The following is a 15056-nucleotide window of genomic DNA, read 5'->3' as shown; positions in this document are numbered from 1 at the left end:
ACTAATGAAGCTTTTGCAGGTGCAAAAACAACTTACGAATGATCCTATAGCTGCTTTTGAAATACCAGATGGTATTTAAAAAGATGAAAACAGGCAAGGCTATAAGCCTAGATGATTATCTGCCAGCATTGTGTCTCTGGTTTCCACATAGGATGAACAGGTCAGACTTTTCACAAAAAGATTAATGGATACAAATAAGAACAAAGAAATAGCAGAGCATTTTAATCTCCTAGGACATTTTGTTATGGAACTCAAAAGTTCCATAACAAGTTCTGCCCCACAGAAATTTTGCAAGCACAATTAAGCAAGAAACAGCTAAACTGATATATATCAACAGTTTTAAGCTATTTCAGAAAAACTGATCAAATACAATGTTCTTTTTTTTTTTACATGCACTGCAATTATTGATAAGATGCTTGCAACTCCCCTGCCAGCTTCATTTGTATTGGTATCCTAACTTACTTTTCCTTTGCCATCCTGTTATTTTAAACCCAGAACAGGGAATTAATGTCCTGTATCTGGAGAGGAAAATACAAAGGGTCAAGCAAGGAGGAGCCAGAATAGTTTTCTGAAGAACAATTTGTTTTGGAGTAATTTTGTCTCTTTTAATTATCCCCTAATTAGTTTGGCTAAATGCTTTTTAGCAATATATTTTTCTTGATTTTGCTAATATGTTTCAAGAGCTATCTCATTACATCCTTGTATATAAGATAGTTAAATGTAGGAGAGATCTTACAGTGTTCTGGTGGATTTAGAACTGGATGCATAACTGCATAACTGTTAAATGATTTTGAACTGATTGTAAAATTGACTTCTCAAGAAATGTGAGTCTTGTTCCACTTGACTTAACAGCATGCCTACAGATGCCCTACAGATTAGTCTCCAGGGTGGGCGTGGCCAATAACAATAAATAATAAAAATAATAAATAAGGTTTACAAAATAATAAGAGGTACAAAAAACCAACTTTCACAATTTATACACACACAATACAACACAACTGACTCACACACAATGTAAAAGCAGCTGCACTTCACCCAAAATGGCCCCTGCAACAAGCAGGAACTTCACACTTTCACACTTTACACACACACAACACAACTGACACACACACACACAATGCCAGATACAGCTTTGTGAGATTTTGTGTGTTTGTGTAGTTAGAGTGAAACACTACAGAAACACATCAAATCTCAGAAAGCTGCACAAATATTTTATTTTATTATTTCATTTCATTTCATTTCATTTCATTGTGGACTTCAACTCCCAGAGTTCCTCAGCCAGCAAAGCAGGAAGTCAAAGCAAGGTTTTTTTTTCCTTCAGTAGCTGAAGAAAGCATGGTGTTGCCAGCCCGAAAGAGCAGTAATTATAGGTAAGAGAGGAGGGGAAATTGGCTGGGCATGGGTGGGGGCTCTTGTAAGTGGGGGCTGTTAAAAAGTGAGTTTAAAAGCCTGTGAGGATCAGGAAACTCCTCTGGGATCTCCAGAGGAGGCTTTTAAAACCTCGGTTTTTTTTCTTTTTTCTTTTCCCTTCAGCTGAAGAGGGTTTTTAAAAAAAAACTTTTACAGGGTTTTGATGATCTCTGCTCAGCCCCGCGATCATCAGAGGTTTTTTTTTTTTTTAACTTTTAAAGGCATGTTTCGGCTGAAGAAAAAAAATTAAAAGTAAAAAAAACCCCTGTGCTGATGGTGCGGCTCAGAAGAGGCAGGGGGGCGGGGTCAGGGATTTTTGCTATCGGCCCTCCGAACCAGCAGCTGCCATAGCTACCTAATCGGGCAAGCCGGTGTGAACCGGGAGCATTTCACCCCTGTGTGTTGCCCATTTCCGGCCCATTTTCCAGCCAGTTTTGAGCCGTTTATTTTGGGGCTGTTTTCAACTAGCAGAATGCTACAAGAGACCATGGAGGGTGAAAACTAGGCATGGGGGGCCACACACAGCCTGTTTTAACTGCCAGAGGCACTGCAGGCCAGTCTTTTGATATTTTCAGGCCAGCCCTGCAGGTCAGATTTAAGCACCCCATGGGCCGGATCCAGCCCGCAGGCCTTGAGTTTGACACCCCTGCTCTAAACCGACTCAACTGTGCCTATAGGTGGATTATAAGCTTTTTGACAGATAGGAAGCAAGGTGAAGCTAAGGAAGCTAAGATAGGAAGCAAGAAGAAGGAAGGTGAAGTTAAGGAAAATTATATCTAATACCTGGGCAATTAGCATAGGTGCTCCTCAAGGCTGTATGTTCTCTTTATTGCTCTTTTATCTATATACCAATTATTGTATCTATAGAAATCTCTCTATTAAAATACTGAAGTTTGCAGATGATACAACAGTTATCAGTCTCATTTGAGGTAGTGATGTGTCTGCATAGAGATGTTTAAATAGTCCAGACAGCCATCTATCTATCTGGGATATTTGGCTGGTGTTCCTGTGCTTAATGGAAACTCGGATTCAGTGGCCCAATTTTCAAGTATATAGTTTTGTAATTCTTATGACTTTGGTTTTGCTCATATTACCTATAAAAATCAAAAACACTTTGGATGTATGTATGTATGCATGCATGTATATGTGTTTATGAGTCATAAATCACAAATCAGCCGTATTTGAATTTTATGCACAACTTTATGATTCAACAGTATTGCATAGAAATGGATAATACAACCCGAAGTATCTATCTGCTTTTGCAACATAATGGCATTGTAAAAATAGAAATATCATTCATTTATTTAAAAATTGTGATGATTCCAATTTTTATATTGTGACACAATAAAGAAATTTCACTTTGTAAATCCCGTCTCATTAGCCCTTTCACACTTTTTCCACATTTCCACACCACATACTAAATAAAATTAAGACGTTTCCTATTTATGTTGAGAATATATGAAGGTTTTTTCACTGAATTTATTTTCCTTGTTGAAGCTGAGTCAAAAAAGTTAAGGTAGTGCTATGACCACATAATGAAAGTTCTATCTTTATCTTGCACATGACTTGTGTAAAATGGGATAGGTTTTAACGGCCTAGTTTTGGCTGCTATATTGCTCATCTGGCCTTTCTGCAGATGCCTTTGCTTCCTCAGGAATTACTTTGAACCTTCTTTGGAACTTTCTGTGAATTATCCTAAGTGTGGTTGGAGAAAGACATTAAGAAGCAATAATAATAAATAATAAAATAAAGCAGATAAAAAGATATTAAGTCTAGAGGTTTAGTCTGTTACGTGTTGAAGTAATAACAAAATAATAACAACACCTCTCCCCCAGCAATAATAATGAAATACATTAGTTTCTGAAGAAACAAAATGTATATTAAGTGGTAATGGTCACTTACTTGAAATATCTGTTTCAAGGAGAAGAGGGCCCGCCTTAACTCCCGTCCATTTGAGTTGTACAATTTCTCTGAAAGGACAAAATGTTTAAAAATTATCTGATTATTATAATCAGTTGTGGAGCCTGTTGTTTAGAGAAAAAATACAATCTCTCCCCCCTTCTCTCTGGCAATGTTTATAGTATGTAATACCATGTATATGTATATGTAAAAAAGGTGCATTAATAATAAAGAATTAGAATAAGAAAGAAAAACAAACTCAGAGCCAGATTGGACTGAGAATTTCTGTGCCATATCTCTAATCTAAAAGAATAATCTGGGAGCAGTAATAAGATACCTCAATGCATTAATCATTTACATATAATGTAAATAATTTCCTATACCAACATTATTAAATAAGTTTAAAAAGTTTATTTGTCAAATGTTGTAAATCCTGACAGTATGAATTGTAACTTACTCACTCATGCAGCCAAGTGTAGAATAATTTTGCTATTAAGCCAACACAGTTTACCAAGTGAAAATCTTTCCAAACAATGTTGTGATATAATCTTGGAAGTTATATTTAATGAAGAAAAAAAACCCTGTATTGTATAGCTATGGAGACTACAGGTAGTCCTTGACTTACAACCATTTGCTTAGTGACTTTTGGAAGTTACAATGGCACTGAAAACAGTGACTTATAAATGGTTTTCTCACTTACGATCATTTCAACATCTATATGGTCACATGATCAAAATTTGAGTGCTTGGCAACTGGCATATATTTATGACAGTTGTACTATCCTGGGGTCATCATTTGTAACCTTTCCAGCTGCCTTCTTTTTTTAATTTATAAGTTTTTTAATTTTTTTAATTTTTTAATTAAGATATCAAATCAGTGTGTGAATAGTGTGGAACCTGGAAGTCATACATTCTAGTACAAATAAAACTAATCAGGTTAATCATAATCATTACATTCAATCCACTTATGTATTTCTAATAATAATACACACTTGTATTAAGTTATAGTCTATCATTGTTCAGTTATTCCATGTTTTCCTTCCCCAAACCACTGAGATACCTCATGCTCCCCTGGGGTCCCCACAATTGCTTCCCCCACCCCATCCTGCCCTGCTGAGTCTTCAAAGACTGCTTTGCTAACATCCAGTGGTGGGTTTCAATAAGCGTGACATAGCTTAGTGGGCATGGCAGGGGAAGGATACAGCAAAATCCCCATTTCCTCCCAATCAGCTGGGACTTGGGAGGCAGAGAACAGATTGAGGCAGGACCAGTCAGAATTTTTACTACCGTTTCTCCGAACTACTCAAAATTTCTGCTACCGGTTCTCCAGAACTGGTCAGAACCTGCTGAAACCCACCTCTGCTAACATCTCAGATTCCACTTACTCCTCCCCACCCCATTTCCATGGATTACTTACTTTTTTTTTGCTATAAAGTATAATTTTTAGTGATATCTATCCTGTTAATATAACTAAATAAGCTACTATACACTTGAAGCATTGTGAAATGCAATCTAATCAGAAACAAGAAATTTGACAAGCCTAATGTTCAAAACCTGATATTAGCATTATAAAAATACTTTTCCATTAAATGTTTAAACAACCAGAATGTTTAAATCTGGTAATCTTAGGACAAAAATGTCAAAAATGATATGAATACCTTTGAAACACTGAATTCTGTGACATGGATTTCAAGAATTACAAGAAGACAAAATTACATTAGTTGTTCAGTGTATTTCATTCTAACATTAGCAAAACGTTTCTCACAGACTCTCAAGCAAATATAAAAACTAGCTGGATTTGTGATTATTTTCCCCTATACTAGAAGCTGCTCTTCTGCTAATGGAAGCAGCTATCTGTTAACATAGGTATCTTCTAAATTTTTAGCAAATTACCGGTATATATTTTGGAAACAGTAGTAGCTGTATTTTAAACTCATTGGTTTTTTTACTGCTTTTTACTATGGTAATTGACCACTTTGGAGACCATTCATTATATAGCTGTATGGATTTTGCTCCCTTAGGAATGCTGTTGCCTTTTGCTTCCTTTATGTTGATCTAAATACGCAAATTATTAAGAAAAATCAGTTAAGGAATAGAGCTTTAGAGGATGGTGAGAGAGGAACTACTCTGAAGAAAAAGATTGATTTTCAATTAATATTGACTTTGCTTTTATCAAAACAAAAATGTACAATTTGCTGCAAGAGTCAAAGGATGGACATTAAATTATTTAGTTGCAAATCAGGGACATTTTTAACATATAGTTCTTTTATATTTTTAAACATAACCTTAATAGGTTACATCAGGGGTGAAATGCTCCCCGCTTGGACCGGCTCGGCTGATCCGGTAGGTAGCAATGATGGCCGGTAGTTCAGAGAACCGGTAGAGATGGCAGCTTGAGGCTCTGCCCATCCACCCAGTCATTACTTCCTGGTTTTAAAACTGCATGTGCTGCATGTGCAGCTACGGGACATCTGCCCTCTTTCACAGAGCACAGCTGCTGCCTCAGAGCTTGCCTTTGTGTCTGCAGCCCACTGGCTCCTCTTGCCCTTCTCTTTCTGGGTGCAGCGCTTCTGCTTGTTGGGACACTTCCCTGCAGCACTTCTGCTGGTGCCACCACACAAGCCTCCCATGAGGAAAAAAGCAAAGTGGCTGGTTGCAGAGCTGCCAGCTTCAGAAGTGGCCCAACAGGCAGAAGCAACATGCCCAGAAAGAGACTCTGGCCTTGCCCTGGAGCCACCGCTTGCTCAGCCTTCGCCTTGGGTCGGGGGCCGGGACTCAGGGATGCACCATTCTCCAAGGCCCTGGAGCCGCCACTGCTCGCCTCCTGTCCACTTGCCCTTTGCCTTGGGTTGGGGGCTGGGGCCAGGGATGCACCATTCCCCGAGGCCTTGGAGCTGCCACCTGCCCCAACCGGATCAGGGAATGCACCATTCCCTGATTCCGGCCTTGCCCTGGAGCTGCCGCCCACACAGTGTGTCCTTACCTACCTCCCATGGCTGGCTCCCAGGGAAGGCAAATGCCCAAAAGTTACCAGAGCCACTCTCCTTCTTGAATGTGTTGCCATCATCGCCCTGTTCCATGCGCCGGCTGTGCAAGCGCATACCCAACCTGCCGCTGATGAATTCAGCAAGTGGATGGTGGCTCCGAGGCAAGGCTGGAGTTGGAGAATGGTGCATTCCCCAACCTGGTTGAGGCAGTCATCTCGCAAAAAGGGAAAAAAAGGAATAGAAATTTAAAAAGTTTCCCTATCGGGTTCTGTTGGCATGGCTTGGTGGGGGTGGTGTCTTGTGACTGAATGGACATGGCTTTGAATGACATCGAGTTGGCCATGCCCACTCAGTCACAAGACACCCCCCCACCAAGCCATACCCACAGAACCTGTAGAGAAAAGTTTTAGATTTCACCACAGGTTACATTCTTGCTAACTTAATTACCTTTACTTCCCATTGAAAGTAATGGAAATTTTAATTATGCTGTTTACTTTATTGCTTACTTTTTGAAGATCTTACTTTTTTTGAAGATCTGCAGAGGTCCAGAAGTGGCTGACCCACTGGCAGAGAAGTCAAAGTATTTTATTCAGATGATGGTGAAGTTGTAAGAATGTGAAATCTAAGGAAAACATTTTCACCAGTTTCTGAGTAAAAGACTGTCTGGGTAAAAGACTAGGCCTGGACTGGGCCACAGCAGCCTCCTGCTTGAGGCAGCAGCAGCCAATGAAAGGGGAGGTTGCTTCTTTGGTCTCATCAGGCTGAACTGCAAGGCTCTTGTTGATTGGCTGCCACAACCCCAATCCCTGAAGCTGCTCATTTGAACTAGCCAGTCAGCAGCAAGCAGACTGTGCCCAAACTAAGGCTAACCAGATTGATCTAAACCAGTGCTTCTCAAATAGTGGGGCGGGCCCCCCAGGGGGGGTGCGAGGCTCCGTAAAGGGGGGCGCGTTTGACCTCGGCAAACACTGTCATAACAAGCTAAGCCCCGTGTTTACAGTCGTGAGGGGGCGCGCGAAAAATGTTTTCTTCTTCCTAGGGGGGCATGACAGAAAATAATTGAGAAGCACTGATCTAAACTAAGCCTGCAGATCCTCATGGCAAAGAAGCTGAAGTCTTTTATTCAGTTGGGGAAAACTGTTTTCCTTACATCTTCCTGTCAAGCCTAGCACAGGGCTCGTCACATGATCTTGCAGGAAGGAGCACATGATCCCACAGGGAAGCAAGCACGAACATTGGAAATGGCTGCGGCAAAGCACACAAGGGCTACAATGAGCACGGGTGTGATGGTGATGGTGGCTTAGCGTGGGGCGGTAGGTGGACGGACACATGACATTGGAGAGAGGCATGCTCATGATTGGGCTTCCTGGCGTCGGCGTATGACATCAGAGCAGGCACAGAAGTTGGGCGGCCCATTTGAACCAAGCCACTGAACAGCTGAAAAGTGCCCACTGCAAACGCCGGATGATGCCTAGTTGTTAGGGGTGTGTGGTGCGGGCTGTTAAAAGGTGATTAGAGGCAGAAACTCTCAGCGCTGACTTTACACCATTGTAGCTCAGTATTGCCTAGGATCTGGCTTGTAGCGGCAATAAACAATCATCCAACCAACAAGACAGCATCTTTGGAGTTTTTCAATTGGGGTTCCGCACAGATCTGGCTTAGCAAGCTGAGACTCATGTTCTTACAGCTTCACTGGCTTCTGAATAAAAGACTTTGGCTTCTCTGCCAAGTGGCTCAGCCTCTTCTGCAGCTCTTCGAAAAATAAGTACAGTAAAGCCATGGGAAATGGGGTGGGGAGGGCAGGCCCAGGGATCCTCCATTTTGGCCTGTAAGAGGCTGGGGGAGCCCAAGGAAGGCTCGGACGAGGCTTGGGACTCTCCATTTCAGCCTGTAACAGGCCAGGGGAGGTTTGGGAAGGCCCTGTAACAGGTTGTTTGTGCCAGCAAAGAGGCGAAGGAAAGCTCACCAGACAGGCAGGTAGCTGGGCCGTGTGAGAGCCCAGAACAAAGGCAGACAAGTGGGCTGAGTCTTGGGGCCACATGATCAAGTCAAGCGAGTGAATGAACGAGGAAGCCAGAAAACAGCAGTTGCTATGCTGTGGCCAAGGCAAGATAAGGAGTGACTGGGAGGAGAGGGGTGGGAAGGGCCAGCCAGTGGTGTGATTAGCCAGTTCTCTGAACAGCACAAAAATTTAACAACCAGTTCACACAAACCAGTCCGAACTGGCTGAAGCCCACTTCTGGATTAATCCCAGAGAAGGCATATTTCCCTGATCCCATAAAAATGCAAATTTTAAAAGACAGAATACGAAAAATGTCCTCCCTGTGGGATTGCATGATAGATAGATCTTCCCAGAATAATGTGGTCCTTTGAATAATGGAGTCCTATGCCATGTTAGGCTTTAAAGATAAAATCCAGTACCTTGAATTGTACTTGAGAGGCTATCTAGGAAAAAAACCAGATTGCACACCAAGACTGAACGAGGTAATGCCACTACATCTAGAATCAAAGATGGAAATGTTGCAATGTTGCATATTCCAGATCTGGACTGCAAAACACATAGCCATTCAGTCTTAAAGGGCTGAGCTATATCCTGTTCTTTTCTAATGAAACCCTCTCAGCCTCCAGATAATGGAACACAACCTCAACGTTCACTTGGATGGCTGGGGACGGAGATGTATAAGTGGGCATCATCCTGAACTGATAGATGATCTCCCCCAGTGTGTTTATGTAGATATTAAAAAGGAAGGGAGAAAAGGGAGAACCCAGAGTTTAGTAATGTGCTATTTAACATTCTGAATATAATGCTGAGAAGAGAAAAAGGATCACGGAATAAATAGGCTTGAAATATGTTCTCTATGTGCTTGAAATTTATTTAAAATATTGTGATGAATTAAAATATGTTCTTAAGCCATATTTATATATTTCACCTTTGAAATGAAAACATGATACAAAATTTGACATTTTAAAATTTGGTTCATAATAATTGAATGCTCAAGTTTCTAATTTAAGATTAAACTCAATCAATATATAAATGTCAGGTATTTCATGTTCTAACCCAAAATTAAGTTATCTTATCAATGTTAGATTACTGCCCCTGATCAATCCATTTCCTTGATAAGAAATCCTTCTTGCAAAAGGTAAATTCAGGTTCTAGTTTCTAACTAGAAAGAGTGGTTGGGAGTCAGACAGTATAAATACATCAATACATTATCTAAGAACACCTTCTTCTCCTGGATAGATATCTCAGGTCTCTAAAATTTCACAAGGGAACTTGAATACAAAAGTAGACATTTATTAATAAAATTAGGCCAAGGAAAAAGAAAGAAGAAACAATATTCATTAAATCAGGATGTTTATTTTTGACTTTTATGAGAAGTTCTCACATTTTTAATGTAGGAGACATGAAGGAAATGCATTATTTTCCCATTATTTTCTTCCTTCTACCTCACCCCCATCCCCAGGATAAATACTCTGACAGGAAAACATTATCTCAGGCCATTCATCTGAATAGGTTTACTAAAATTGAGCTGGGCTTCAGTTCTGAATGAAAATAGACTCAAGATCAGTTTTCAGAATATACTTAGATTGCAATAAAAAAGCTTTTGTAAAATATTTTCCATAAAGGCCACTAGAGGCTGATCTAACTCTGCATTAAAGGATATCCAGAAATCTTAAATTATTTCCATATAACAAATTTCATCTTGGAGAAACATTCATCTTACAAGGTCTTTTTCCCCCCCTATGTAATTCTGATTTGGAAGTTTACCCAAGGTAAGCTACCTTTGAAGACCACTGAAAAGATACAACGGCTGCAGAGTGAAGTGGCACCGATAGTTTTGGAGCCCCTAGAATGGTCCATATTACACCAGTAATTCTGCAAGTGTGATTTGTTTGGGTGCAATTCAAGATGTTGGTTTATCACCTTTAAAGCCCTACATGACATGGGTCTAGGCTACTTGAGGAACCTTCTCACCCCACTGAAACTGGCCAGCTCCACTGGTGTTGACAGAGGAGGCATGCTGTGGACCTCATCAGTCAGGGAATTCTGATTGGCAGGGTCTATAACAGCCTTCTCTGCCAATGCCTCAGCCCTTTGGAACATCTTGACATCCTGAGATGAGATTGGCTCACACCCTCCTGACCTTCTGCAAGAGCCTGAAGACCTGGCTCTACCAATTGGCTTTGGGCCCTAATGGGGGAAGATTACACCGGATGTGATTGATGGACTAATAGTAGTTCCCCTCCCCCACCCACATTCTGTTGTCTCCCTCTCCATCTTCTAGTTATAATCTGTATTTTAGTGGTATGTGTGTATGTATGTATGTATGTATGTATGTATGTATGTATGTATGTATGTATGTATGTATGAATGATTTTATTTTAATGTAAGCCGTCCAGAGTAACCTTGCAACAAAACGTATTTAATAAGTAATAACTATTAATGATACTTCCTTTGCCTTCTTTTTCCACAGTCACGTTATTATTATTGTTGTTGTTATTATAATTTTATTCTCTCTCTCGTTCTTCCTCTCTCTTCTCCATATAAATATAAATATGCACACACACATATGGCAGCAGGATAAAGTAATAATTAGATCTAACCTAGAACTAAGGATAAATGTCCTGACAGTAAGAACAGCTAATCATTGGAGTGGCTTAACTCCAGAAATTATGGGTGTTCCATCACTGGAGGATTTCAAGAAGAGACTGGACAGGAGAAGGAGACAAACTTTCGCTCTCACTTCTCATGCCAATGTGCAATTTGGGGCATGTCATTTAATGGGGTGAATACGCCACACGCTGCATCAAATTGGTCTGGAGGGCTGTCGTCCCAGAAGGAAGCCTCTTCTAAAGATGATGCACAAGAAAGCCCATAAATGGTTTGCTGCAGACAAGCAGACTTAGGACAGGGATTCCTGGAACCATGTCCTCTGGTCCGATGAGACAAAGTTAAACTTATTTGGTTCAGATGGTGTCAAGCATGTGTGGCGGCAACCAGGTGAGGAGTACAAAGACAAGTGTGTCTTGCCTACAGTCAAGAATGGTGGTTGGAATGTCATGGTCTGGGGCTGCGTGAGTGCTGCCGGCACTGGGGAGATACAGTTCACTGAGGGAACCATGAATGCCAACATGTACTGTGACATACAGAAGCAGAGCATGATCCCCTGCCTTCGGAGACTGGGCTGCAGGGCAGTATTCCAACATGATAACGACCTCAAACACCGCCCCCCAAACAACCACTGCCTTGCTAAAGAAGCTGAGGGTAAAGGTGATGGACTGGCCAAGCATATCTCCACACCTAAACCCTATTGAGCAACTGTGGGGCATCCTGAAAAGGAAGGTGGAGGTGCGCAAGGTCTCTAACATCCACCAGCTCTGTGACGTCGTCATGGAGGAGTGGAAGAGAACTCCAGTGGCAACCAGTGAAGCTGTGGTGAACTCTATGCCCAAGGCAGTGCTGGAAAATAATGGTGGCCACGCAAAATATTGACACTTTGGGCCCCATTTGGACATTATCAGTTACGGATGTACTCACTTTTGTTGCCAGTAGTTTAGACATTAATGGCTGTGTGTTGCGTTATTTTGAGGGGACAACACATTTACCCTGTTATACAAGCTGTATACTCACTACTTTACATTGTAGCCAAGTGTCATTTCTTCAATGTTGTCACATGAAAAGATATACTTACATATTTACAAAATGTGAGGGGGTATACTCACTTCTGTGACATACTGCAGATGAGGGAATAGATGGGTAACTCATCAAATTTGCAGTATTAAATATTAAAGTATTTAACACTGCACACTATCTAACAAAATGAAATTCAATGTAGAGAAAAGTGGGGGTTTACACTTAGGCAAGAAAAACCAAATGTTCAGGTACAAATTAGGTGAAACCTGGCTCAAGAGCAGTAATTGGGAGAGAGATTTGGAGTCCTAGTAGACAATCATTTAAATATGAGCCAGCAATGTGCAGCCACCGCCAAAATACCCAATGCACCCAATGCAATCCTTGGTTGTATAAACAGAGAGATAGTATCAATATCATGTGAAATGGAATACTGTGTCCAGTTCTAGTTGCCACAATTCAAAAAAGATGCTGGGGTTCTGGAAAAAGCAACAAAGATAAAGGTTTGAAGGCTAACTATATGATGAATGGCTATGGAAATTAGGTATATCCAACCAAATGGATAAGGATTAAGAGTGGCACAGTAGCTGTCTTCTAGTACTTAAGGAACTGTCACAAATAAGAGGTGGTACACCTGTTCTCCAAAACACCTGAGGCCAGGAGAAGCAACAGCAGCTGGAAGCTCGTTAAAAAAAGATCCAAACTGGAACTGATGAGAAATTTCCTGACAATGTAAACAATGGAAGAGCTTGCCTCCTGGAATTGTGGGTATTCCATCACTGTTAATTTTCAATAAACATTGGACAGTCATTTATCTGGGATGATTTAAGGACTTCTGCCTTAGGTAGGGGGTTGGATTGGAAGACCTTCAAGATCCTTTCAGCCTAATGATTCTATTAATATTAAAAATGGTAAATAAATAAATAAACAAATGGATGTTCAGTCATAGCTATTGGCTTCAAAATGCAGGTATAACTGATCGATGAAAACCATGCCACTTTTATTGTGTTTTCTATGTGTTTTATTGTGTTTTCTATTCATTGCAGTTTTGTTAAAAAATAAAGGTGATATTTTCATTGCTTAGGTGCACCTGCCATTTGAAGCCCATAACCATTGTTGTGTAACTTTTGTTTCATAGAGGTTTGAATATTATAAAAATTAGAAAAATTGTTATAATGCTAAGGGCAGTTCAACAATGGACCAGAGGCAATGGTTACCCATCATTGGTTGTATTAAAGCAGAGACAATGGGTTTGAGAATGATCAAGCGATTAGAAATAATCCTATGAAGACTGACGATAGAAAATGGGATAGTCTAGTTCTGGAAAACAATGTGAGATGTGACAGTACGGGATTCTTGCACTGAACAGAGAGCAATACTTCTGAGATCTTCTATGTGAATACATAGAACACAATTCTGGGAGGACCAGCAACAAAATTAATTTTCTCTCCAAATGGGTTGTATAGGTTGTCAACAAGAAAAATACTACTGCCAGACTCCTCATTTGAAAAGAGCGTTTGATTAAAATGTTGATTACAAATAAATCCCTTATTAAAATTAATCATCTTTAGTATATAATAGTTAATTTTTCATAAAGGTTCAGGTGGATTTGCCACTAAAAAAACAAGGTAAAATGTACAATTTCAACTAAAGAATATTGAAAGTTTCCCTTCAACAACCATTTTTCAGTCTAATGAACTTCTTCAGGGTAAACATTTATGAAAACATATCAATCACTTATTAGAAAAAACTATACTTATCATATAGGACAAATATTGCCCTCTGTATAATGGTTTATGGAAACATCAATCAAACAATTTCTTTTCTAGAAGAAAAGCTTAAAAGCATCAACTAAATTTCCATTGTGTGTTCAGCTTTTAAAATCATAGAAAATGATAGGGTTCCAATTTTAACCTCTAGATCATATTCTCAGTCTCTCTCCAATCCACTAAATGTATTTTCAGGTCACTGCTTGCTTGCTGTAAGAAACAAGATGAACTGCAACTGAAATTCTGCTGTTAAAGAAGTCTTCAGGTTTGGTTTGGCTTTTAAAAAATGCTATGTTAGAAGTATTCTGCTCTCATCCTCCCCATCTTTCCAATGGTGACCATTAGGATCTTGCAAAAGTATTTGAAAGTAAAGCAATTTGGTGCAAGTGAAACAGTGTCCTCATAGTACTAAAATATCCTCTGAAAGGTTCAGTGTTGAAGTTTCAAGTGATATAGATATGCATATCTATACACAGGACTTTGCTCTACTGGTAATCCAACCACTAAGTGTTGCCTGTGATCATCAAAGACGTGCCCACCTTTGCTTTAACTTTCTGAGGAATTCAGATGGGAAGATTGCAACTGGTGAGCTTGTGATTGCAGGGTGCTTGGCAACTGGTTGTAAGCGTGAACAAATTGCCAAGCACCCAGGCCACCACCAAGTGACTGGGGATGCTGGGATATCTGGAACTCTGAGGATAGGTTGTAACCATCATCCATTCAGTTTTGTTATAACTTGGAACAGTCGCTGATGGGATCATAAGTCATAGTCATAAGGACTACCTATACCTTTAATATGTTCAAAGAGGCCTAATGCATCCAGCCTGGCTAAAGTGAAGACCTTATGAAATGCCAGAATAATAATGGATAATAAATAGAAAGGTTGAATGAACTCTTCTGAAACACTATGATAAATATTGGGATGTGACACCTTGTTTAAATTTATTTAAAGATTTCTATCCCAAATTTATTGTCTATATTCCAGAGGGCAGTTCTAGCATTATCAAAACCTAATGGAACAGACTTTCCATACAGAAGCCCAGTAAATTTTATCTAGAGCTTTTTTAAAGTCATGACGACTTTAAATAGGGTCAAATGTGTCGGGTAGCAGAATTAACTTTAGCCAAAAGATAATAAAAATGAACCATGCTCTAGCATTCAACAAGAGTATGCATGTCTCTACACATAAAGTGAAACCATCAGTATTAGCTTGAATAAAGTTATTTTGAATTGTTTCAAGAATGTTAAGCTTAGCAAAAGAGCACATTTAGGAGACATAAAAAAGATGACAGATGACCTTATTCGGACCGGTTTGCATGCTATACGGATATTATGGGCTCCTTTAAAATCTTACAATAAG

The 15056-nt window shown here is 39.9% G+C and overlaps 1 protein-coding gene across 1 annotated transcript in view; it reads right to left on the bottom strand.

The window, feature by feature from the left end:
- FHOD3 (formin homology 2 domain containing 3) overlaps positions 1-15056 on the bottom strand; it is a 219512-nt gene that overhangs the window by 153433 nt on the left and 51023 nt on the right. The window contains exon 3 of the mRNA XM_058181693.1: positions 3313-3380. The gene's annotated coding sequence lies outside the window, so the exon portion shown is untranslated. The remainder of the gene's footprint in view (positions 1-3312; positions 3381-15056) is intronic.

The sequence above is a fragment of the Ahaetulla prasina genome, chromosome 4, assembly GCF_028640845.1.
Source record: "Ahaetulla prasina isolate Xishuangbanna chromosome 4, ASM2864084v1, whole genome shotgun sequence".
NCBI classification, from domain to species: domain Eukaryota; kingdom Metazoa; phylum Chordata; class Lepidosauria; order Squamata; family Colubridae; genus Ahaetulla; species Ahaetulla prasina.
The sequence above is the reverse complement of the archived record's forward strand: the minus strand, read 5'-3'. Positions and strand labels throughout refer to the sequence as shown.